Source organism: Peromyscus leucopus, chromosome 7 (assembly GCF_004664715.2).
Source record: "Peromyscus leucopus breed LL Stock chromosome 7, UCI_PerLeu_2.1, whole genome shotgun sequence".
NCBI classification, from domain to species: Eukaryota; Metazoa; Chordata; class Mammalia; order Rodentia; family Cricetidae; genus Peromyscus; species Peromyscus leucopus.
In genome coordinates this window covers 101361510-101387810 of record NC_051069.1, presented here as the reverse complement: position 1 = coordinate 101387810, position 26301 = coordinate 101361510, and positions in this window count along the sequence as shown.

Sequence of the window (26301 nt, the reverse complement as noted above, 5' to 3'; positions counted from 1 at the left end):
GGATTCTAGAGAACTGAACTGTGGTTCTCAGGCTTGGCAATAAACGACTCTCCCTGCTGAGCCATATTACTGGCCCTGACATTTTGATGTTATGAAGCTAGAGACATGGCCTCCCCAGGCTCACCCCCACCTGTAACTCCTCTAGCTGCCGTGCGCACCTGCATTCATCTGCATATACCCACATGCAGACACAAAATTTTAAAAATTAAAATAATAACAGCCATGCATTGTGGTATTGTATTCCCCCAAATATTGTGCATTCTAATAAACTTATCTGGTGTCAGAGACAGAGCAGCCACAATATTAAACATAAAGGACAGGCAGTGTAGCACACACCTTTAATCCTAGCATTCCAGAGGCAGAAATCCATGTGTTCAAGGATATAGCCAGGCATGGTGACTCATCACGCCTTTAATCCCAGAAAGCAAGCCTTTAATCCCAGGGAGTGGTGGTAGAAAGCAGAAAGGTAAATAAGGTGCGAGGACCAGAAACTAGAAGTATTTGTCTGGTTAAGCTTTCAGGCTTTGGAGCACAGTTCAGCTGAGAGCCATTCCGATATGAGGACACAGAGGCTTCCAGTCTGAGGAAACAAGACCAGCCTAGAAGTTGGCCAGGTGAGGTTAGCTGTGGTTTGTTCTGTCTCTCTGACCTTCCAGTGTTCACCCCAATACCTGGCTCAGGTTTGATTATTTTAATAAGAACTTTTAGGATTCATGCTACAATGCATGGTAATGAACACCTTTAATACCAGCATTTGGGAATCAGAGGCAGGTGGATCTCCGTGAGTTTGAGACTGGCCTGGTCTATATATCTAGTTAATATGTCCAGTATGTACCCAGAGCTATATACTGAGACCCTGTCTCAAAAAATTAAAATAATCTTTTAAAATTAATGTTATTTTATTTATTCTTTGAGAATTTCATATAATATATGTAAACTATATTCTTTCCCCAAACTCCTCCCATACCTTTCCCACTTCCCTATCCACCCAGTTTCATGTTCTTTCTTTATATTAAAAAATGAAAACCAAAACAACAAAAAAGCCAAGCATGGAGTCTATTTTGTCTTGGTAGACTACTTCTGAGCTTAGAGCCTGTCCTGGAATCTGGATGATGCACCATGTGCCATTCCAGTGAAGAAAACTGATTTCTTTCCTTTCTTAGCAGGTATCAATTGCAGATAACTTTTTTGGCTCGGTGTGGGATTTCATGCCCACTTCCCTCCTCTGCCCTGGGATTTTTCTCTGGCTGTATCATGTGCAGGTCTTGTGCACACTGACATGGACACTGTTCTCAGTATCCACCATTAGAGTTTATAAGTAAATGTCTGTATAGACTTTTATTAAAGTGAACCATTTCTCAAATTCTTTCACCGTTGATAATTCCAAACTATTTATGAATCTCATATATATGGGATCATACATGTGTCTTGTTTTATTTCCTTCAGTAATAATTGTAGGTGATGTTACGTTGCCATGTCTTACAGGAATATGCCACATTTAATGAACTGTCTTGTTGGTTATCTCAGGTGTTTAGATATGAATAAACCCATTATGAATACACATGATTGTTCAATGTACGTCTGCACCTGTGCTTCTTGTGAGCCGACTGAGGAGTGCACTTGCTGGGTCATAGCAAACATCCTCTGTCCATCAATTTAGAGGTGCTCTAGTTGATTCATTGTCTCACTGATACTTGGTATTTTCATTACTTGTATCTGCTAAAATAAGCTCCAACTTCCCTAGTACAGTAAGAATGAGCACCCCCTGTAGTTGTAATTTTTTATTCTGCTGTGACTGGCCAAGATGGCCTGCCCTTCTCATCTTCCCAATTAAACTCTATGCAGTTTTTCTTGACTCTCAGCCTCATGGCCCCCCTTGCTTGGATCCTTTTTTCTTCTTCTTCAGGACATGTATATTCTTCTAATCTCTGTTCATTTGTATAACATGGAAGTACAACCTGGGAGCCATCATCCTGAAATGCAGTCGTTAGAGGAGATGGAATTTAGTGTCTGCAGGAGACCAGGGATCCAACTTCTTTGTGCCAACAACTAGGTACAGCTGTCCTTTCACCTTGTCCGGTCTCTCCCTGCATGGGGCTCTGATCCTTGCCCCCTGGCTCACTATGTTAGTAGAGAGTAACTTCCTTCCCCCAGTGAAAGGTCTTGAATGAAACCTCCTTGCCTGTTTGTCTCCATCTGGTGCAGGTTTTCTTTGACAAGACTAGGGATGGAACAGTATCACATGTGTCTATTGATGACTTAGTTACTCTTCTGTTCACAATGTGCCCTGTAAGGAGAATTCCTAATTTTCTTGTTGCATTTCTGCCTTTTCTTATGGTCTGCAGCACTTTTTTTTTAAATTACCCGGACTTGGGTCTTTCCACAGTATCACTTCGTACATCAATCAAGTGACCACATATGTATGTCTGGTTCTGCACTCTTTTCTGTATTTCCAACATGGGGGACCATATGCCACACTATAGTATTCTTAGTTATTCCAAACTTGTAGGATGTGCTGTATGTTACTGGCAGTTTGCTCAATTGCTCTTCTTTCATTTTAATGTGAGTTTTAGAATTAACATGCAAATTTATATGAAGACTCATTTGCTGAATTCTTAATAAGTTTGCACTGAATGTATAGGTCAACTTGAGGAATTTTTACAGGCTTAAATACTCTACCTTCCAACTCATATAATTACTTTCAAGGATTTCAACTTGTCAGTGAAGTGTTTTAATTTTTCTGCATAGTTACACTAAAGGCATTTTTGTATGCTGTATCTTAGGCATTTGATGTTTTTATCTTAAATAATGTTTAAACATTTTTATGTTATAATCACTTATTAACAGAATATATAGATATAAGTCTTACAAATGGGCCTTATAAACACTGACTGCCTAGATCCCTTATTTTTATTTTTTCTAAATTTATTCATATTTTGATTCTGTTATGTATATGACCACACTACTTTGAAATAAATTTTGTTTCATTTCTCTTTTTTCAATACACACACACATACACACACACACACACACACACACAGACACGGACACGGACACGGACACTGACACGGACACGGACACTTTTAGTGCCAGTGACTGAGATCTCCAGTACAATAGCAAACAGACTTAACTGGAAAGGGGCTGGAGAGGTGGCTCAGTGGTTGTGAGCATGGGCTGCTCGTGCAGAGGGGACAGGTGTAGCACCCGCATTCTGTATCTGCAGTTCCAAAGGATCCAATACCCTCTCCTGGTCTCCACAGGCACTACATGTATGTGGTACACATGCACACACACACACACACACACATATATATATATATATATATATATATATATATATATATGAAACAGTAATAGACATAAAATAAACATACATTTAAAAGAGAAATAAAAAGACATTTCTACCATTTTTTAAAATCAGAAATGTTAGCTAGTTCTGCAGCCAGTGTATTTGCTCTTGTTTTGTCTTGGCTATTTTTATAGGAATCTGGACTGTGCTGAGGGGTTTTCTGCCCTCACCTGCCTATCTGCTAAGAGGTTTTAATAACAATTAGTTGGAAGACAGATTTTTTTCTTGGTAAGAGCTTGTCTCTTGTCAGATTTCTTTTGATTTTGACTTATAAATGTTAAGATTGTAGCTGTAAGTCTGAAGGGTGTAGAAAGCTCATTCTCCTGGCTGACCTTGAACCCTACTCCTACATTCTTAATATTTTGAACCCCCTGGAAGTTGTACCCAGTCTCTTAACCATTTTGTTTCAGCTCTCCTCTGGTCTTTTTAGAACCATGGCTTACCACTGAAAACATATCACTAGAGGGCAAGCATGTTGCCAACCTTATACACACGATAGTATGGTTTCCTCTTCTGGCATCTTGACTCCTTCAAACCTTAGTCACCCTGCTCTTTCTGCAACATCTTGAGAAGAGTTTGAAATAAAGTGTAATTCCCTGGGAGTTTAAGACCTAAAGCAAATTCCACCACTGTATTTAATGGACAATTATAAATGTGTTCAATTCAAATGTCTTAACGGAACTCACACAGTAAATCCCCAGAGACCAAGGCTTTCTCCTTTTCTCAAGAATGTTATTATCCATTGTGAGCAGAGAAGCAATAAGAAAATGTATTATGTGCAAAATAGCATTGCAAGCACACATGAGGGGAGGTAGTCACCCTGCTGGGTATACCTGTTGAGATATGCAATTATTACAATTACATTTCTTTGTATGCTGGACAGTAACGGTTGCCTAGCTCAGTGGATGTCATGAGTATGCAACATAAACTCCCCAAGAACTAATCCCAAATCTTACAAAAAATAAATTACGTGTTCATAAACAAACTGGGCAAGTAGAACTTAATGTTTGAGTGGTAAGAAATCTCTCAGACTGGTGAGACAGCCCAGTTGGTAAATAGACTTGTTATGCAAGTCTGGCAGCCTGAGTTGGATCCCCTAAACCTACATAAAGGGGGAGAAGAGAACTGACTCCCCAGAGTTGTCTTCTGGCCTCCACATGTGTGCCTCATCCCCTACATCATGATATGATATGCATATATGCGCACACACACACACACACACACACACACACACACACCAAAAATCTAACAATGGTTATATAAGCATCAAAAGGGAAAAAAAACCCATTCATGTGTGGGCTGAAATTTCACATTTTGGGGAATATTAATTGGTTTTAAAATGGTCTTGTAAATTCTAGCACTTAAAACTTGGTGTTGGACTAAAAAACATATATATATACATATATATATATATATGTATATATATATGAGCATACACACACACACACACACACACACACACACACACACACCCTCAAAATAAAATGTTTCCTTAGAAGAAAAACAAGACTAACACCAGCTTTCATATTTCTGTATGGGAAATGCCACTTTACTACTCTTAGCATTATCCTCACTTGTCTCTCCAACTCATTCAAAACAATGAATCATTAACACACATACACACCCCAAACTCCTAGAAATTTTACAAAAAAATTTAAACCCATGTTGTATGACTCTACTTAATTTTGTCCATTTTGCTACATTTCTTCAAATAATCTGAACTACACAGGGAAAGAAGAAGAGAGGGGGAGAGGCAGCCGTAATGAAGAAGGGAGCCAATTGGAGAAGGAGTAGGGAGGGAAAATGGGGAGCCAATGGTAGAAAGAGTGGGGAGAGAGAATGAGGAGCCAATGGGAGAAAGAGTGGGGAGGGAGGACGGGGAGCCAATGGGAGAAAGAGTGGGGAGGGAGAACGGGGAGCCAATGGGAGAAAGAGTGGGGAGGGAGGATGGGGAGCCAATGGGAGAAAGAGTGGGGAGGGAGGACGAGGAGTCAATGGGAGAAAGAGTGGGGAGGGAGGACGGAGAGCCAATGGGAGAAAGAGTGGGGAGGGAGGACGGGAGCCAATGGAGAGAGTGGGAGGGACGGGGAGCCAATAGGAGAAAGAGTGGGGAGGGAGAACGGGGAGCCAATGGGAGGAAGAGTGGGGAGGGAGAATGAGGGATGAAAATTAATAAAATTCATTTTATAAAAATATGAAACTGTTAAAAGCTGGAAATTTTACTTAAATATGATTCTGAAAGTTATTAGCTTGAGAAAGTAGGATTATTATGATTACTGTTGTCTCTTAGGCATTGTATATTTTATTATAAATAACATCTTCATTTTGAAAAATTTCAGTAAAGCACAAATAAAGAAAAATTGAAAACAAAACAACAAAAAACACAGCCTCTTTTCATGAGGATAGACTTTATTGATTTCAGCACAAATCCATCAATTGGGAGACAAATGCTGTTTGTTCTTGTCAGGCATCTTTCCCAGATGTCCAGCAGCTGTCTGCATCAGCTCTGTCAGGCCTCCATTTCACCCCTCGTCTTTCCTCATCACTGTACTCCTACAAAGTCTAAGTTTTCCAGGGCACTGAGGCTTTCTGTGATCCGGTTCCATCTACTACAGTCAGTCCACACCTGTGCTGTTTCTCCCAGCTGCCTGCACTGTTAGCCCACATCTCAACTCCAACATGCTGTTCAGGATCTGGTTATGTGACTTTCTTTGTGACAACCAGTAAGCCATCTACTGTTATTGTCATCCCTTCCATAGTGAGCTATCCATACAGCAATGTAATATTTATGATGGATATGCATTGAACATGGGTATATCAGGGCTTTTGGCATTGTTGAACCTTTAGTAGTGGTACTAATTTCTTCATTGCTGGTTTGATGAGGATACCGAGGTTTGGAAGAGAGCTACAACTCACTCAGACAATACTCCCATGAACTGCGTATGCTTAATGCAGACAGCTCAACTTCAGAGTTTCTGATTTTATTTACTAAGCAATTTGAGGAGGCAGCAAAACCAAAACTTTGTCTCACCAAATAACCTCAATCTGAGACCACCATCATGGTAGGTGCTATGTTAGGAAATGTTTCTGCATTTTTCGAGTAGATAACCTTCTCTGCATTTCTTTATCATGTTTGCACATGCATGGGATGGAGAGGTCCACCAGCTTGAGACCTACATGACATCATCTGGGCTCCTCCCTGAATCTGCAAGAAGGGGCCTTGTCTCAGTTGCCCCTTGGATTGGGGGCTGGGCTTCCCCTAGACCTTCTCTCCATGTTTGCTTTTAGGGGTAGAATAGTTTCTGGTGACCCTTTGCATTCTACAGGCAATTACATAGAAGATGTCCAACAAAATGAACAAGTATTTCTGGAAAAATTAATTAGGAGAATTTAATTTGCATTTTATGGGAATAATGAAATATAGTGTCCATGACCCTAATCAATTTAGCCTCTCCATGTCCAAATAGCACTAAATTATAAATTTCTTGAGGTATAAAGAAGTAGAGTACCATTAATATTTAGTGTATTGGAACTGGATGTAAAAATATCATTTACGTTGGCTTTAGAAAAGAATCTTCCAGATCTTCTGGTTGATCCCTTGGTGTTATTCCCTTTCCTTTGTTCTTCAATCCCACAGTTCATTAGTCTCCCCACTCTAGTATTGGACCGCTCTTTTCTATTTTCTATTTTCATCACTTGTTTTCTATTTTTTCCAAGTAGCCATAAACCTCCCAGCTCCTGCCTCCATCTCCACCAGGGAGTTTCCACCAGGTTTCCATATAGGCCTCCAGGCATCTTCACTGCTAAGGAGTTCCATCATGATACAAGGTGAGATGTCAGGGGCCTATGAAGACTGTTCCAACAGGTGCATGGGTTAACATGTGTGCTGTCTTCTCCATGAGTAAAGGATAGCTGAAAAAGGAGGCAGAGGCCAAATACAAAGGGAGCTCAAAAATAGCTTATCTCATGCTGGGGAGATGGCTCATGGGGTAATTGCAGTGTATGTAACTATCATGTCTGAGTAATTATCTGTTTATTTTTATCTGCCTATCAGATGTTTATCTAGCTTTCTATCATCTACCTATATATCTATACATGTATATATCTATGTTTTAATATATATGCCTTATATATCTATCTATGATCTCTCATCTACCTAACAATCATCTTTATATCTGCTATCTATCATCTATCTACTTTCCTATTATCTATCTATCTATCTATCTATCTATCTATCTATCTATCTATCATCTATTTTCATACTTTTCTACCTTTCTATCACCTATCTATGTATCTATGTTTTAATATATATATTTCTCTCTCTCTCTCTCTCTCTCTATCTTTCTATATCTATATATATATATATAATTTATCTGGTACCTGAATGTATACATGAATACATGTATCTTTACACTATTGGTTTATTGTATATTTTTATATCATCTCTATATATTAATATATGCATTGATCTATCTATATATTAATATGTGTCATGTATCTGTCTATTATCATCTACCTGTTTATGTATTATTAATCTATGTATGCATCTATGTTACTGTCACCCATTTTTCTACCATCTATACTTATGATAATTAACCTCAGCCAGTTTGGAAGATTCTGAGTCAGTGAAGGAATGATGAAGTACAACACAATTTGTTTTTCTCTGTGAATAGTTTAAAATCAAATGGAGAATTAAATGGATTTCTCCTCTTTTAGAACCATAGCAACAGAACTTCCCTGTGGCTCCGAAATATTTAAAAAGAACAATAGAAAAGAACTGAAATCCCAAGGGCTTGCACAGCGAGCACCATGCAGTTAAGAGCTGTTTCTGTGTCATTGTGCAGATCCCCCATGGCCCAGAAAAGAAACTTCTTAATTAGATTTCAATGGCGCTTGTTTGCCAAGGTGTGCTGTTATAGGATAGCTAGTGGCTGGGCGGCTAAGCATTTGTTCTAGCTCCTGTCTTCTCTCTGTGGTATTCTGCTGAGTTCTGATTCTCTCTTGTGACTTCGCAGCTTCTTCTGACAACAGGTTAAGTCACTCTACCCCTGTCAAATGTGGACCATGATGGATGTCCAGGGATGAGGCCAAATTAGTTCAACAGGTGGCACGGCACCCAGGGGAGAAGCCTGCTCCATGCGGGTATGCTAATACATTCTCAAAGCATCATTATCATTCTGCAGTTCAAAAATAATTGAATTTGCATATCCCCGATGTTTAAGAATTGATTTCCTAAATGAGGAAATCTGGGGTATAATGACCATGTGCCTATGCTCCAATACACATTATTTCAGGATCCGGGGGAATCTTCAGAGACTAAATTGCACAATCCTCTTTGCATAGATGGACTTTTTCATGTTATCTCAGGAAAGCTGTGGGCACTGTTTCCCCTCCTAATCAAATGGAATCATTCTCTGTTCTAAACATAGGATCAGAAGTGCCTTGGAGGCTGCTGGGAGGCTAAATAATTAGCTACCTGGATGCCTAGAGAGAAAGTGTAGAGGGTTTTAGAGACTCTGCACAAATGGACTGGGACATTATGCAAAATTAGTTTTGCTTAGACTTTAATTTATCTAATTTAATATAATTATGAGGAAAGCAAACTGTGGGCAGTTAGGAGCAAGAAATCAGGAGCATGCGCAGAGGAGGTTGGCATGGTAACTCTGAGACAGATGTAATGACAATCAGGTGCGACTGAACTTGGTGTCTTCTCTTTTTTATTTTTACTTTAAAAATATTGTCTTTATTATCATATATTAATTATGCATAATGAGGAGTTTCATTATGACATTTCCATACATGTATATATTTTGATCATGTTCCCCTCCTGTTACTCTCTCTTGTCCCCCTTCATTAATCCTCATCTCTTCCCAACTGGCCTTTTGTGTCTTTGTGTGTGTGTGTGTGTGTGTGTGTGTGTGTGTTCCAGTGAGTTTCACTAGGATTGTTTATAGGAGCATGTATGAGAATTTGATATTGTACATGTAGAACTTATCTCATGGCTACCTGGATGAGGTTTTAGTTCTGTCTTTGTTAATCATTGAATCAACTTTAAAAGATCAGTCTATGGACTCAAGTTTATTAGCATGGAAAGTGTTTTCAAATAAAGCAACCTTTGATTTTTTTTTTTCCCGTGGCAGGGTTTCTCTGTGTAGCTGTGTTGCCTGTCCTGGATCTCGCTCTGTAGACCTGGCCTCTAACTCACAGAGATCCACCCGCCTCTGCCTCCGGAGTTCTGGGATTAAAGGCATGTGCCACCACCACCCTGCAAAAACATGTAGCCCAGGCTGGCCTCCAACTCGTGATCCTCCTGCCTCTGCCTCCTTCAGCAAATCCTACTGGTATGCACCACCACAACTGGCCAACCTTTGATTCTTAATGAATTTATTTGAAGGCTCCAGCTACATGCGGAAACTCACAAAAATGGAACCCTGAGGCAAGAAGACATGGGGCAGAAGACAGATATGGAGGGACAGGTGTTGGGGAGGACATTATACACAACTCTTGCAGTTCCTCTCCAGGTCTGGTCCAACTGACTTAGTGGCAAAAAAAAGCATACTGGGGTCTGATGACTTCACGCTGATTTGAGAATCTAAATCATAGGTCTACATGTTATGAGAGATGAATTTTGAAGAGGACTGAAGATGATAAGAACTCAAGGAAACAGACAGAGAGTGGGTGTAATAATCTAAGCATTCAGGTTGGAGGCAGTGGAATGACATTTGAAGGAGCTTGGTGATTACTTTCCAGTTGTTCTTTACCCTAGTGAGACTGGGAATCTGTCCTCTCTCTTATGATCCACAGAACAGTGTACCAGAAATGTTGTCACCATGCTGACATCTGACTGAAGGGCTGACATTTAGCATTCATTTTATGAGCTGTACTGTGGTGGTATTGTGTTCCCCCAAATACTGTGCACCCTAATAAACTTATCTGGAGTCAGAGAAAAGAACAGCCACTAGATATAGAGGCCAGAAAATAGTGGCGCACACACACCTTTAATCCTAGCATTTCAGAGGCAGAGATCTGCCTGGATTTCTGTGAGTTCAAAGCCACACTGGAAACAGCTAGGTATGGTGACTCACGCCTTTAATCCCAGGAACTGATGGCAGAAAGCAGAAAGGTATTTAAGGTGTGAGGATGAGGAACTAGCCTGGTTAAGCTTTTAGGTTTTTGAGTAGCACAGTTCAGCTGAGAGGCATCCAGTCTGAGGAGACAGGATCAGCTGAGGAATTGGCGAGGTGAAGAAGCTGTGGCTGGTTCTGCTTCTCTGATCTTCCAGCATTTACCTTAATATCTGGCTCCAGGTTTGTTTTTATTAATATAAACTTTTAAGATTCATGCTACACTGTACTATTTTCCAAGGAGTTCAGAATTGCCAGTTGGAAGGGAGGACCCATGGAAGAAGCCTGGCAGATTGGGAAAGGTGTGAAGGCTACAACTCCAAACTAAGCATGGAGGCTTCCAGAACCCAGGGAAGAAAGTGAAATCTGGGGAGTCACATAACAAATGCAATTTGTGGGGAACTCTCAGAGTGCTGAGCTCTCTGTCTGGAAATATTATAGTGTGCCACACTTAAAACATTCCCTCAGACAGCTCAACCTGTGGTGTTTCCTCAGTATTTAGTTAGATGGAAAAGGTGAGATAGGCAAGCCATTACTAAAGCCTTCCTTGACCTTACTTCTTACCATAAGATACTCCCAACATTATCTCCACTGTCCTTCCACAAAACATCTAGAAAGAGGAGATAATTCTGTCTTCACCACTATGCTGGCCACTTGCTCCGCACTTTTCACTGTTAGCTTATGTCAGTCTGGCTTCTTCTGTTGCAATTCCACTGAGGCAGGGGCTGGTGAGATGGCTGAGTGGATAAGGTTGCCTGCCAGCAAGCCTGATGACCTGAGCTCGATCCCCAGGACTCCTTATTGGAGCATTTCTATTTTCCTGCCAACCTGAAGGTCTCAGGCTTCACTTTTTCCCAGGTGATTGTGCCTATCCCTTTCAGGTGAGCACTCCTGACTGGCACCAAGTCCACCTATGACCTGAGGGAGGGCTGATCATGCCAGTCACAGAGGTTTGTTCTAAAATTTTCCATCACATCTGTGTTTGACTATCATAAAGACATTTCACAATTAATCCTTCCAATCGACTGTTGATTTACTCTTAAACCCCATTTCATCACATTTGCAGTTTTCTTCATATCTGTAGATGAACCCACATGCTCATTGTGTCAAACTAACCTGCAGTCTGTGACACCACTTCTCTACTGGTCTATCTCCCTTTGCCGATGAATTTCCTATCCCTATCGTTCTCACACAGCACAGCTGATCAAATGGCCATTCTTTTCAGTCCACTATCCAAAGCCTGTCAGGCTGATCCTTATAAAACACAATGCATTAAATGTGATTACTGTACTAAAAACCTTTTAATAGGCATCATTTATATTTTAAATAAATTTTCATCTTCCTGATTTGATGTACTTGTCTTTGGCCTGCTTTTGTCTCACTCTCATTATGAGTTCTGGAAACTTGTGTAGTTCCTTATCAATTATGTTATGATCTCTGGTCTCAATTATTTTGCATTTTTAGCTTTTTTTCTATCTAGAATATTCTTCCTTCTAATTCTCATTTAGATGTCAACTTGACTTCTCTACATCCATGGCAGAATATGTCAGAGTCATAATGTCTTATGTCTTGTCTAAGCTCTATGTATCTAAATATATTACATAAAAAATTCTCATTAGAACATTGGAAGTATATGTGAAATCCCTTACAAATGACCAGAGATTATTCCTTGTTATACTCTGATGTGTTTTCCTTATTGGGCAATAGCTGAAAGTGCCACTTGCATTTCCAGAGATACACTTTACTTTGGACATGTGAACTGGAGTCCATTGACTCTCATATCCTCAGTCATTTAACTGTAATGACTCTCTGACAATTTCTATTCAGCTACATTTTGATTTATTTTTTCTACATGGTTGAATACAAGGAACATGCTAGCTTTAGCGGGAAAACCTCTAGATCTCTGAATCATAGCCTGGAAGAGACCTGTAGAAAAGAACTATATGATAGCATTGGCTGATAGCTATGAACAGTGAGGAAAATATATAACTTGTGTGGGTTCTGCTGTGTGGTTGTGCCTGAGATTATGAAGATTTTTCTACCCCCCAATGCTTCTTGCTCATGACATGAATTAGTATGAAATTTCAATAAATTCTCTGAGATATATGTGTCTACATATTAACATATTATATTCTATTCTGTTTTGCATAACATAATATCTCACATAAATGCTTCCTTATCAGGTCTTCCTATTCATTCTCATTGAGCCTGTCGCATTATTATCAATTTGAAACCTTTACATGTTTCCTGATAAGCATTGACTTATTTTATTTGCTTGCTTTCATGAATTACAAGTAAAACTTCATCATGATAGATTCCTTGTCTATTGCATAGCAGGCCATGCCTGGCATATAGACCATGTTCAATAGGCATTTGTAGAATGAATGGATAGCTACAGGAGAGAAACCTTATTTACAAATAGCACTCTTTCAAGTGAATGACGATTGGACTTGAAATCATTCTTTGTTATCCCAAGTTACTTACTTTACTAAGTAACATCTGAAAATGTCACCTATACTCTGAGAGGCACACATTACTTTGGATCTAGAATCAGAGCTTATATTGATTCATTAAACATTAGTCACCAAACTATAAACTCCATCATGGCTATGTTGGGATAACTTGTGATTCTTTTGACTTTTATGTTTTCAATTAGCATACAAGGTATTAGATGTCATTATGGCATCATTGGTGTGTTTTAGTTGATTCTCCTCCCCTGTTATCTCCTCCAATCCCTGGCTCCCACTCTGTTACCTGCTCCCTAGTCTCCTTGTTACTTTCACATAACGTATCTTTTGTCTCCCCAACCGCCACTATCAAATTTTGCCTTTCTTTGGTCTCTTTTCTAGGTTCTTAGCTTTTACCTATATTTATGACATTGAATCATCTTGTCTTGCTGGTTATGTCTTCACTCATTTGACAGTTTTGATTACATCTTGATTTATACATTAATCTAGAGATTGGATAGGTCATAAGGGAATTTTTGTTTAATTTGCTTAATTAGGAACTAGTCACATTTACTCCATTTTTAAGCCTTGTCATTTGTGTCTCCAGGTTCAATCTTGTAATTATTTAAGTCAAGAAACTGTTTGTTGTTAGTAATTTTCTATGTTCATTTCTGTTACTGTGATAAAATACCCTCATGAAAAGCAATCCAGGAGAGAAAGGGTCCCTCCTAACTCACAGTTCCTATCCCCACCCCAACATAGCAAGGAAATTGAGGCAGCAAGAACCTAAAATAGCTTGTTGCCTCATATCCAAAGTCAAGAGCAGAGCAAAACGAATGCATAGATAATCGCTTGCGTGTACTCCAGTTTCTGCATTCCTATACAGTTTAGAACTTCTTGTCTAGGGAATGGTGTTACCCATAGTTGACTAGGTCTTTCCACATCAATTAACTTAAGACAACCCCCACTAGACATAACCATTGACCAACCCAGTGTAGACAATCTCTTACTGAGACTCTCTTCTTAGGTGGTCCTAGGTTGTATTAAGTTGACAAGTAAAGCCATCATAATTATTGATTGACAGTATGCTCTATACATTACCTTCCTTTATCTCTCACATTGGGGGAGTAGGTTTTACAAATGACTACAGTTATCCTCCCTGCAAGCAGCCATGTCCTAGGTGATGTGGCTTTGTGGGCTCCCTGAAGAGGTGAAACCTATTGTTCCTCTTCTGAGTCAGATCATGTGACTTGCTTTGAGTAGTAGAATGTTGCAAAACTATGTTGTGAGAAATGTAAGCATGAGCTCCAAGATGCCTTGTGTGTTTGTGATACTTTCCTAGTTTGGGGGTTAACAAGTATGGTGTATCCTGATAGGACTTCCCAGGATATCTACTATTGGGGCACCTAGTAACCAACCAACCTAACAGTGGTTTATTGATGTATGATGAATGCAACCAAGACCAAGAGAAGTACTCTGATGAACTTGACCCAGACAGATGACCTATAGCTATAATAAAGTTTTGTTCATTTGAGATACTATGTTTTGGAGTGGTTTACTTATTAATTAGAAGTGAACCAATTTCCCAAGTTGTTGTGTATTGACTTTTGGCTTTCTTAACTCCTCTGTGCTCATCTTTTTTTACTTCCTCCACTATGGTTATTGAAAAATAATATTCTTTTAGAGTTATCCATTAAGATAGTTTTAGCACAAATATATGTTCCAAGTATCTCATTGAAAACAACCAATGAACAGAGAAATGTTCAAGTCTTGTTGATGCATCAAGCATAGCTTGGTCCTGGAAACCTGACTAGGGTGAGGAGGGGATGAAGAAACTACAGACGTACAGGCACACACATAATGTACTCTGTCACCAGGAGATGGCCTGATTTTAGAGTGTGGTGCTGTGTTTGGAACTCAGGTTTGACTATAGAATCCAATAATAGCAGCCAGACAAGTATTAGAAAGAAAAACCTTGTTATGTTTATGTTTCAGCCTATGGATAGTCAGCATCTTTGTTTGCCTCTGTGGTCATTTTCTTATAACCTCAGTAGGGGAAATAGGAAAGGAAGTGCATAAGAAGACTCCCTCCTGTAAGTTATGGTCCTCATCTGCATCAGTTCCTGCAGCTCATTTACAGGTGATACAATTAGAGCTATTGCTTCAAGTCTCCTCATCAGCATTCTTGTGACCCTGCTTCTTTCCAGGGACATGGCCATGTAGTCTTAAACACATAAGTGTTGCTACTTCTGCAATGCAATCTTTCCTTCCAACCCAAGTGGAGAATGAGTTGTAGCATTAGAACTTCTCTCTGCCCAAAACACTTCCCTGCTCTAAACTCCTTCACATCCAGTCCACTCTGATCATGGCTACAAATCTGCAGCTATCCACTTTACTTTTGCTAGCATATTATGTAGAAACTTTCATGAATTGACTTTTTTTTACCTCTTAAGAAATTATTGAAAGGAATCCACAACCCCAGTATGATTGGCCAGGTTGGACAATCTTTCATTGTGAGGAACTTTGTGCAGATAGAATGTTTGGCTATGTCCCACATCTTTATCACCAAATGCCTATGGCACACCTTTCCCATCTGTGACTAACCAGTATGTCTCAAAATATAGCCAAATATCTCCACGGGGTCAGGGAAGCCCACAGAGTTCACACCCAGTTGATTGCTACAGGGTTATAGGTGGTTTGACAATGCACAATGATTTAGTTAAGATAGTCCTATTTTAAGCCTATTGTCCTGGCCTACTTTTTAAGCTACAACATGTTTGTCTGTATCATAAATTATACTCACTTTACTCATGAGGGACTCCCCATGAGATCGAAAGTACAGGTTGATAGTGGGATGGTTGTGTGCCAAGAGAAACAACTGTGTGTGAGCCATCTGTTCCTGCAAGTTTCAGCAAAGTCAGGAATTGCATGAGCCCAGGCCCCCAGGCTTCTTCAATCTGAATGAGGTGTGCTGCTGTGTGCACCTGACTTCACGGATAATATGATGCCTGTGGTGTCTAGGTTGGTTTGAATGGTCATGCGACAAAAACCCAGGTCTAAGATGGTGAGGCAGGCAAGCACAGGGACATCTCACCCATCCAGGACACTTTCCCCTTCATTTTTTTCTTCTGCTTCTTCTTAGTAGTATCCCTGCTGTGGATAATAATTTGTGGTCATGCACCTCTTGATAGGAGAGATTAAAAAGTCCAGCTTAAACTGGTATTGGTGTCAGTAAAGGTCAATTTGTCCTTGAAATAACCTGAAAGGAGAATAAAAGACCATTTTTCCTTGGCTATTATTGTTACATACATGTTCATAAGTATATATGAATGCATATGAATGCACAAATATATAAAAATACAACGTGCTGGATCTGTTTTTGTTGTTTGTATGTCTATGGTTTCAGGGATTACTATTTTCCCGTGGACAAAAGATAAAGAGGCTTATCTCGGGAGAGCTTGATTCTCCTTCTAGAAATTATTAGTTGCTTGTAGTTCTTTGTCTATGATTGGCATCCTGCAAAATTTTTCCCCTTCCATGACAGTATATCTGTTTCTACTGCCATTGTTCTGGTCTTGTTTATGTAGTCATTTCTTTCTTTCTTTCTTTCTTTCTTTTTTTTTTTTTTAAGATTTATTTATTTATTATGTATACAGTGTTCTGCCTGCATGTATATCTGCAGGCCAGAAGAGGGCGCCAGATCTCACTACAGATGGTTGTGAGCTACCATGTGGTTGCTGGGAATTGAACTCAGGACCTCTGGAAGAGTAGTCAGTGCTCTTAACCTCTGAGCCATCTCTCCAGCCCCTTTATGTAGTCATTTCTAAGAGAACCTGTTTTATAGCCTAGTTCCTGGAATGCTGGCTTCTACAATCTTTCTAGTCCTTCTCCCCAGATGCTCCTGGAACCATAGATGAAGGATGATGTTGATGAATCCACTAAGGCTGGGACTTCATGATCCAGCTGTAGTTTTCTGTGATGGTCTCTAGTTAATGTAAAGAGAGATAACATGGGACAGATTTTATATAGCTTTCATTGGGGTTGAAAAATACATTCTACCTTCAGTATAGAGTTAAGAGTTACTAGGGAGGTGTGCTGGGGGGAAGGGAGGGGGGCTGGAAGGGAGAGAACAAGGGAATCTGTGGCTATTATGTAGAACCAAATAGTATTGTAAAATAAATAAATAATAATAATAATAAAAAGAGTTACTAGTACTTAAACTTGATTCACTAATGAAAGAATTTAGATACTCTGGCATTTTAATGCATAGTTGATCTGCTAGAGCTTAAGGATCTTAAATAAAATCCTTCTGTTGATACTAAATAAGTAAGCAAATGAATAAACATCCTATTTGCCACCTCCTGTGTATGCATGATGAATTGTACATGTGCTTTAAGTTGTGGGATGTATGGTTAGCCCAGTAGCACAAAGATATATGTTTGGTTATCTGTCAATCAGAGTAAGAAACCATCCTATTTTATCCCCAGGGAGCATTCTTCCTTTGCCCAGACTTCTAAAAGGACCCAGAATCGAACTCAGGTTGTCAGGCTTGGCAGCAGGCAGTTTCGCTTACTGAGCCATCTCACTTGCTCTATTACTTTACAGAATCAGCAAGAAGGCTGGTGAAACAGCATTGGAAAGGAAGTAATTGGATGAGCTACTACCACAATCTCTAGCCTGGGAACCTCTACTCAGCAAGCCATACTGGAGCCTTTGCTCCTGGGCAGATGTCCCCACTGATAGAAGCACCACAGGATGATGTTTGCAGACTGCATGCACCACTGAGTTATGGCAATTTGACTTTTATCTGCATATGGCAGTCTATGTGATCAATTTTTAGCTGGGCTTATGATTTTACAGCACCCCAGAGATTCATCTTCGGAGGTGAGAGCAGTTGGTAGATAAGATTTAGGCCACATATCTGCACTTCATGTGCTGATGGCAGGGAAGGGATGTGGGTTATATTTTCTTGACCTGATGACCTCAATTGGAGGGCTTTCTTTACACCCATCTGGAGAAACTGTCTGGGAAGCAAAATGACACGTATTCACAGCAAGAAACAGTGGGTCTCCTCTCTCCTCTTCCACCATGTAAGTCCAACCCAGTTTCTTCTAAGGCCAGATGGAAATGGGAAGGACAGTTAACGAGGCTTGGTGGCCATTTGTTACCTCTCCCTGCTTTGGGCTGTAGCGTCTTCGCTCCTCAGACTCCAGGAAGTGCCACAGTCTCAGACAGAGAAGAATGGCTTCCACACGCTGTTTGCTGACAGTTACATATTTACCATGCAGACAAATCTGATACTGCTGACTCCAAGCTCACACCTTGAGAGGAAATAGCTTCCCTTCTAGTTATCTAGTCTCCAAAGAAAGTGACTGTCAAAAGCAGGCTTGGGATCAATGGTATATACTGCCTGCATGGGGTTTGAACACTTGATTGGCCATACATCAGCTCACTCTCAGCAGAATGTTTCTTTCAGAGGTTAACTCTAAAGGCAAGATGTGCATGCCTTATTTTATCTCTGATTATATACACCATTGAGGCATCTAAGGAGACAGCTCTAGCCTTAGTGAACCCAAGGGCTGATTGGCTTTAAGCATGTCTTATTTTATAATTGAATCAGAGTCAAAACAGTAGTTAAAATATACCCTTGGCTGTTGTCATGAAAACCATTACAGCAAATTAGCCCCAAATAGTTTTCTCTTGTTCCCAAGGATACAGCCACAATTGGAATTATCATCTGACCATCTTTGGTTTTATTCTGTAATTTTTTCCTAAACAAGATTTGGAAGAAAACAGTCAGGCTGTTTCTTTTCTAATGAGTGTAAGGAACATATCTGAACAGACAGTGGTCTTCTGAGAGTTTGCAAACCAAACTAGGACAGGTTATGTTGCAATTTTTATAACTCTTCAGAAAAGCCATGTCCTCTGAATTGCCAGGTCCCAAGACTCTTGTGCTTCTCATTTGAAATTGGGTTTCATTCCTCAAAGTGCTCTGTGACACTGTTTTAATTTCATGGTGATAGTTAAAACCTGAATGGATCCAGGATTAACTAAGAGTCACGCAGCTGGGTGGGTCTGTGGTTTTTCCTGGAAGGATTTAGAAAGAGGGTGGAATCTTCCTTTGGTGACCCAGCTAGAAAGCGGTCCAGGGGAAAGCACTGTTGGATTCTGCCTGCTGGCCTTCACTCTTTGCTGCTGTGTGCACCCATGGTGCTGCTTCTGCCACTGGCTCTATCTTTCGCCGACATCAGAACCCAGCTTAAGTTGTTTAGCGTGGACTCTCAGTATCCTCTAGGTCTTCAGTGTCAGCTTAGGACTGCTGAGACATCCAGGCTCATGAACTGAACAGGTACCAGGGTCTCAGCCTCTCCAGTGTGCGGACAGTCACTGTTGAACTATCCAGCAGGTATTGTGTAAGATAATCTAATAGATCCATTTGTCATGGATATTCATTCTACCGGTTCTGTTCCTCTAGAACTCTGGCTATTAAACTCCACGATAACCTTATGGGGATGTGTGCTAGGCACTTATTCTGGTCCACTAAACAGCTACTCCACCTTTTTATGGACATAGACACGTACTTCCTTTTAAAAAATGACCTTTACCTCCTCTTATTGTGTGCGCTTAGATAGTAAATTAAGGTTTCCTCGCCCTAGTGGGATACAAAATGAAGAACACCATTTAGAGTTAATTTTGGGGTCAATTCAAGATTTTAAATGGAGCCTTAAATACTGAAAACTGTCAGTTCTTGGCTTTGTGGCATTGCCGTCTGAGGCTATGGTTCCTGCTGACTTGCCACGCTCTTGTATTTCCTGCGTTCCTTTGTTAGTTCTGAGAATTGTCCACTTTTTCTTCTCAGTTATAACTGAAAATAATATCAAGTGCTATCATTCTCTTTTGGGAAAATGGAGGCCCAATGAAATGAAATCTGTTGCCTAATGGTAATCAGTTAATGTTGGGACCTGGATTCAAGCTCAGAACTCCCATGTTGCCCCTACTATTTCTTTTTTATTTAAATTATTAATGTCTTTGAGAATTTCATAAGAAGATCTGTATTTACATCATTTCCATTTCTCCTTCTTCTGCTCCAGCTCCTCCCACTCCCTCTCTAATTCAAGATACACACACACACACACACACACACACACACACACACACACACAGCCTGCTGAGTCCATTTGGTGTTACTCATGTATACATGTGTTTAGCGCTGACTACTTGGGGTTGGGTAACCTATCAGGAAACTCATCCGTGGAGAAAAGTGATTCTTTTCTCAGCAACCATTAGCTGTAGTTCTTCATCTAGGGATGTGATTTGTGAGACTTTACCCATCCATGTAGTCATGCCAGCTGGTATTGTCCTTGTACAGGTCCTGTTTAGACGGCCTTTTGAGATTCCATGCAGCTTTCCTGTCGTGTGTAGAAAATACAAGATCACGGCAGATGTCCTAGTCCTCCGACTCTTACACTCTCTCCGTCCTTCAGTGTGCATTTTTTTCCCACCAGCTCTGCTCCAAATCAAGGACTGATTCCATTTTAATCAAAGATGGGCTGCTGCAGAGAAAACCCGAATTGCTCCCATTTCCTCTTTGGGGGAATGTGGCAAGTCTTGGATGATGTTCATTTTTGTTTTCTTGTACCCAGTAGAAGAAGTTGGCAACGATTGTCATGAACTGAGACCCACTTTTCTTCCATAACACACAAGTGTCCCTTTGTCTCTTCCCCTCGGTTTCCTTTAACATATTTTGCTTCTCCCCACGTCTTTACCCATGTAACCATCAGAAGAGAATGCAACATAAGGACATTTTAAATGCAGACCTGACAGCTGCTGAGGCTTTGGAGGAAGGCAGGGCTGGAGCTAAGTGGGAACATTCAACACTTTTACTTTTGCCTTCTTCTGCAGGGTTTTCTCTTTTCCCTCTTTTTAATTAAAAAACAATTGTTTTCATACAATATATTTGACCATGTTTTCCTCTCTCCCAATACCTCCCTCATACTCTTACCCACGTGGCTTTATGTACTTTGTCTATCTTTTACACACACACACACACACACCACACACATATCCAACAAACATGGAGTTCATTTTGTGTTGGCCAAGGACTCCTGGCCATAGCACCCATACTAAAGTATGGTTATCCACCCAGTAACACCTCATTGGAGAAAATGGATTCTTAGCTTGTTCCTGAGTTTCTTTTCCAGTTTCGGAAATTTTAAATTTATTGTGATTTTTGTTGCTAGCTTAGAGATGCAGGGATACAGCTGCTTCTGGAGGAGAACATCTCGCATCTCACATCCCTTGCTGTATCTAGTCCAACTTGGACTTCTGTCCTCCGGACAGCTGCTCTCTTCGGTTTCACCAAGGGATGGAAGCAAAGGCATCAGAGGGAAACTAAGCAGGACTGGAGGCTCAGAAAGCCCTGCTTTTCCTCTGTTTCTTTTCCCTTTGTCCTTCTCTAGTCCTTAGCTCATCCTTGGCTCCCTGTTGCCCTAAACAAAGCTTAGAGAGTGTTGCTATGGGTTAGGATTGTCTTAACATGGCTGAATTGTTGATTAAAACAAGTGCGAGTTTTTTTTAACTTATATTCTTCTCTCATACATTACATCCTGACAGCAGTTTCCCCTCCATTCACCCTTCCCAGTCCCCCACCTCCCCTCTTCCACAGATTATTTCCTCTTCTGTTCCTCCTACCCATCCCCACCCCACCCCAAAGAGCAGGCTTTCCAGGGATAGCCTCTAAACATGGCCTAACAAGATACAATAAGATTGGACACAAGCCCTCATATCCAGGCTGGACATGGCAACTCAGAAGGAGGAAAAGGGTTCCAAGTCCAGTTGTCATTAGAGGGGTATCATCCAGCAGCTGACAGGAGCAGATGCAGGGACCCACAGCCCCAAACTAACTGTGAGTTTAAAAAACTCCCTTGTTGAAGTAGAACTGAGACACAACAACCTTAACAAGTGTTTTTGTGATTTTGGTTAGATGTGGCATCTGCATACATCTGGGGCACTAACCCGCAGTTAAGATAGTGGATTTAAATATGCCTGCAAAAGCATTTTCAAGGCCCTTAAAACACGTTCCAAATATCCCATAACCAAGCTTTCTATCACCATGATTAATTTGAATTTTTTAAAGTAAATAAATAAAACATTTATACAAATTTAATCATATAATATGAACACTGTTAGTGAGGGACAAAGGGAGAAGTTATTTAGTGAGAAGATGGGCAATCCATCATAAACACATAATGATCTCAAGCATGCACACGTTCACCAGTGGCTCCAATAACACCAGCTAGAGATTGATTCACCCAAGAAGACCAAGAGGCCCACCCACAGTGCTTGCTGGAGCCCTAAGAAATCTCCCAATAATTAACAGAAGAACTAGACAGAAAACTCCCAGGGCTATCAATAACTGAAAAACACTATATACCAACTTTACCAAATTGACATTTGCAGAGTATTTCACAGGACAAAAGCACAATGTATATTCTTCAATGTGCATATGGAAAATCCTCTAGATATCTAGAAAATGGTTCAGGTCAGTAAATAGGCATTTGAGATAATTTTTGTCTATATTCTTTTTATCATTAATGATTTCATCATGGATCAGTTCTATGAAAGACACAAACTACTGAAACACATCTAAGGAACAGATAATCTGACACAGACCTTGATGTTGTTTAGACCTAATTATTTTTAGTAAGTATACAAAATGGTAGCTTCCTTATGACATTTCCATTTTGATGGTGATACAAAATGGGACAGCTCCAGTGAAAACAATTTCATATTTTTACAAAGGTAAAAAACATATTTACTACACAAAATATTTTGTTTATATACCATACAGAATTAAACACTTTCATTTGTGCAAAAACATCATGGATTTTCATTGTATAAATGAATGGCTATCACAGTATGCTTGAGAACCTCCTAAACTGAAGGTAACTCATTTCCTTGGTGGGTGGATAGCCAAATGACCTACTGAAAGAATGTTGCATAACAATTTTAAACAATATTGTTTTAAATAATTTAAACAACGTAAATGAACCTTGTGCACATTGTGGTAAACAAAGAACTGTGCTCAGAAAATTATATGCTATATAATTTATTAAATGACTAATGGCAAAGGCAGAGTCATCATGGGACAATAGGACAATGGTTCAGCTGACAGATAGCAAGGTGTAGAGAGGGAATGGTTTGAAGTGGACATGATGGGAAAAACTTGTGCTCTGCGCAAAATACTCTACCCTGAGGGCTGAGATGATTATGTAACTCTATATATTTGGGGAACACATTATTTCACCACCACAATACCTAAGTGAGAAGAGGTGCTCCAGCAGGAGAGGAAGGGGAGAGAAAGGAGGGAAAAGAAAGAAAGGAGGGTGAAAACGTCTGAAATGCATTATGTACATGTATGAAACTCAAACAATAAAACAAAATTTAAAACATATACATATGTAGTTAAAAATCAAATATTGCAGCAGATCTCTTTTTTTAAACTTATTGTTTTTAGTTGTGTGTATATGTGCATGAATGCAGGTGACCACAGAGGCCAGTAGAGGATGTCAGTTTCCCTGGAGCTGTAGTTACAGGTGGTTGTGAGCTGCCTGACATGTGTACTGAGAACTGAACGCTGGTCCTCTGTGAAAGTAGCCAACACTCTTACTGCTAAGCTATCTCTACAGACTCTACAGTAGATATCTTAAAAGAGGACTTTTTCTTTTGTCTTTTCGTATTTTCTTATGCTGAAGGCAGGCTTTCACCTTGTGAAACCTTAACAGTTTCTACCTAGTGAGCCAAGTAGAGCCAAGTATTACTTGTGCATACTACGTGATTCTGCATCTCTTCTGATTACTCTCAGAAATAAGAGACAAGACCCATCAACGTGAGAATCTGAATAGATGTATCTTTGTTAGAGAAAGATTAACCTCCCAAGAAAAAAGCATGGATCACAATCACCCCTTTCAGGCTATGAGTCTAGGATGGCAAAAGAATGATAGTTTGCTCAGAGAGGCTAATTGTGCTCAGATAGCCAGACTCAGTGATGTACATTGCAACATAATTATCAAAATATCCAAGAATAGTGGGAGAAACTGGCTATGTAGGAGCTGCTGGCAAGAGAGCACTGAGGCTGTCAGTCCTTGCTGCTCAGTCCTGATGGGCCCATAATCTGCTTTCTGGACATGGCTCTGTGCTTGTGCATACGTGTGTGTGTGTGTGTGTGTGTGTGTGTGTGTGTGTGTGTGTGTGTGTGTGTATAGCTTTCAACAGGCTCAGTCCAGAAGCTAATATGCATGTTATTGCTCTACTGGATTTCAGACCCCTTCTCATTAAGGGCACCAATAGTGATTAAAAATTGTTCATCAAATATCAGGTTCCGTTGCCATGGAATCTTTCTCAGCCTCTATAATGGCAACCAGAGAGCCCAGAACCATTATTTAGATTAACTGGATTGATTTGGAATGGTAGAGTTGATGGAAAGTCAGGTCCATTGAGATGCATAGTAAGCTGAGCTGGCATCATTCTCCTCTTGACTTTTCCCCACAAAAGGTAGTGACTACAAACACAAATGCTAAATTCTCTTTGCAAGCTGGCCAGTGCTGAGCTGTGCCTGTGCATGATGAGCTGTGCCCATTGTGAACAGTTCTGCCAGGAAAGGGAGCCAGATAAACCCAGTCTGATGCTACCAATGATGCCCTCTGAATACTGGCCAGAAAGTGTGGCATAGCCAGTAAACCAGCTCTGAGATGTTTTCTTTCCTAAAGTTCTAGAATGTTCCCTTTTGCTGGCTTCTGCATTTCATGCATTTTATGACTGGGGCTCTTTCCTACCACATACCCTATGTCCTACTCTGAAACCTACATGAAAATCTGATGTGATGTCAACATGATTTTCTGCTTTAATCCAGAGAAAGACTTCTTCCTTCTGCCCTTTGACTTGGTACTTTTCAGGAATGATGGCTGGCCTGGTTTATGATGGCTTTGTTCACATAGGCATGAATAAATGTTCCACTACAGATAGTATTCTATTTAGGGCAACTTGAATAGCTCCTGCAAATATGGTTCACAAGATGGAGACAAAGGAAGAAAAAAAGTATATGAGACCTGGCACTGAGTGGGAGAGTGTCCTCTATGCCATTTCACTGACTCCCAAGTTGCTATAAAGAAGGTACAATGAGGAGCATCAGAGGCCTCCAGCAGAAGGAAATGCCTTCTTTTTAAGAGAGATTTATTTTTATTTTATGTATGTATATGTATGGGTGTCTGTGTGTATATATATGAGAGATTTTACTGTCTACATCATGTTTTGTTGAAAATTACCCAATGAACAGATTAAATAGAAGATTAAAATGAAAATATCAGGGATAAAATAGAACTGAACTCTATCAAAATGACATTAAATGATAGCTTATTATAAATACTTATCATGCATTCCTATTCATAAATTCTATAAAAACATGGCAATTGTAACAAAATACATAAAATAGAAAACAGAATACTAAAAAAATATTTCTGCATAACTGTTCTAAAGGATATTATTTTGTGTATTATGTGTCTGTAATGTGCATTGAAATACTATATAAAAAGTAAGATGTGCATATGGATGATGTAACCAACTACCCAAGTGTCATCCCAATGAAAACACCAAATAAACCTTGAACAGTGAAAAAAAAATATTTCTATACAATGTCTTTTGCTGTCTAGAGTTTAGGGAAATGTTTATTCCCATGTATCACATCTGTTGATCTATAGCTTGGCACAGAAACTTCCAGAAATAGTTTGGCTACCTATCAAGTTATCTCATTACATAAATTTATTCAGAGCCAACCAGTATTATGAACAACAAGATTATTACCAGTGTGACTATGATAACACAATAATAGTATCAAATAAATAGTAATCAACAAGAAATTACAATAAGTTAGTGTTTTATAAAGAGATATTAGAGTTAGTGAACAGTCCCCCTTATACCAACTATTTAAGATATCAGTGTATGCTTAAATATATATTCATCAATGAAGATGAACTACTTTATTGTATAATCATGTGCATGTGTATGGTACACATGCATATGTGTGCATGTTCACAAGTGTGTGTGGGTCAGCATGTACATGTGTGCACTTGTATGTAGAAGACAGAAATTAAAACCTAGTTTCTTCTATTTCTTTCCACTTTGCTATAGAGACAGCATTTCTCACTGAATCTAGAACATACCAATTCTGGCTAGTCTAACTAGACAACTTGCCTTGTGTCTGCTCCTGGAAATTACATGCAAGGCTCCATGCCTGCTCAACTTTTATGATGGCTCTGGGAATCTGAACTCTGGTTCTCTTGCTTGAAAAGCAAGTGTGTTACCCACTGAGCCTCTTTTCCTGTCC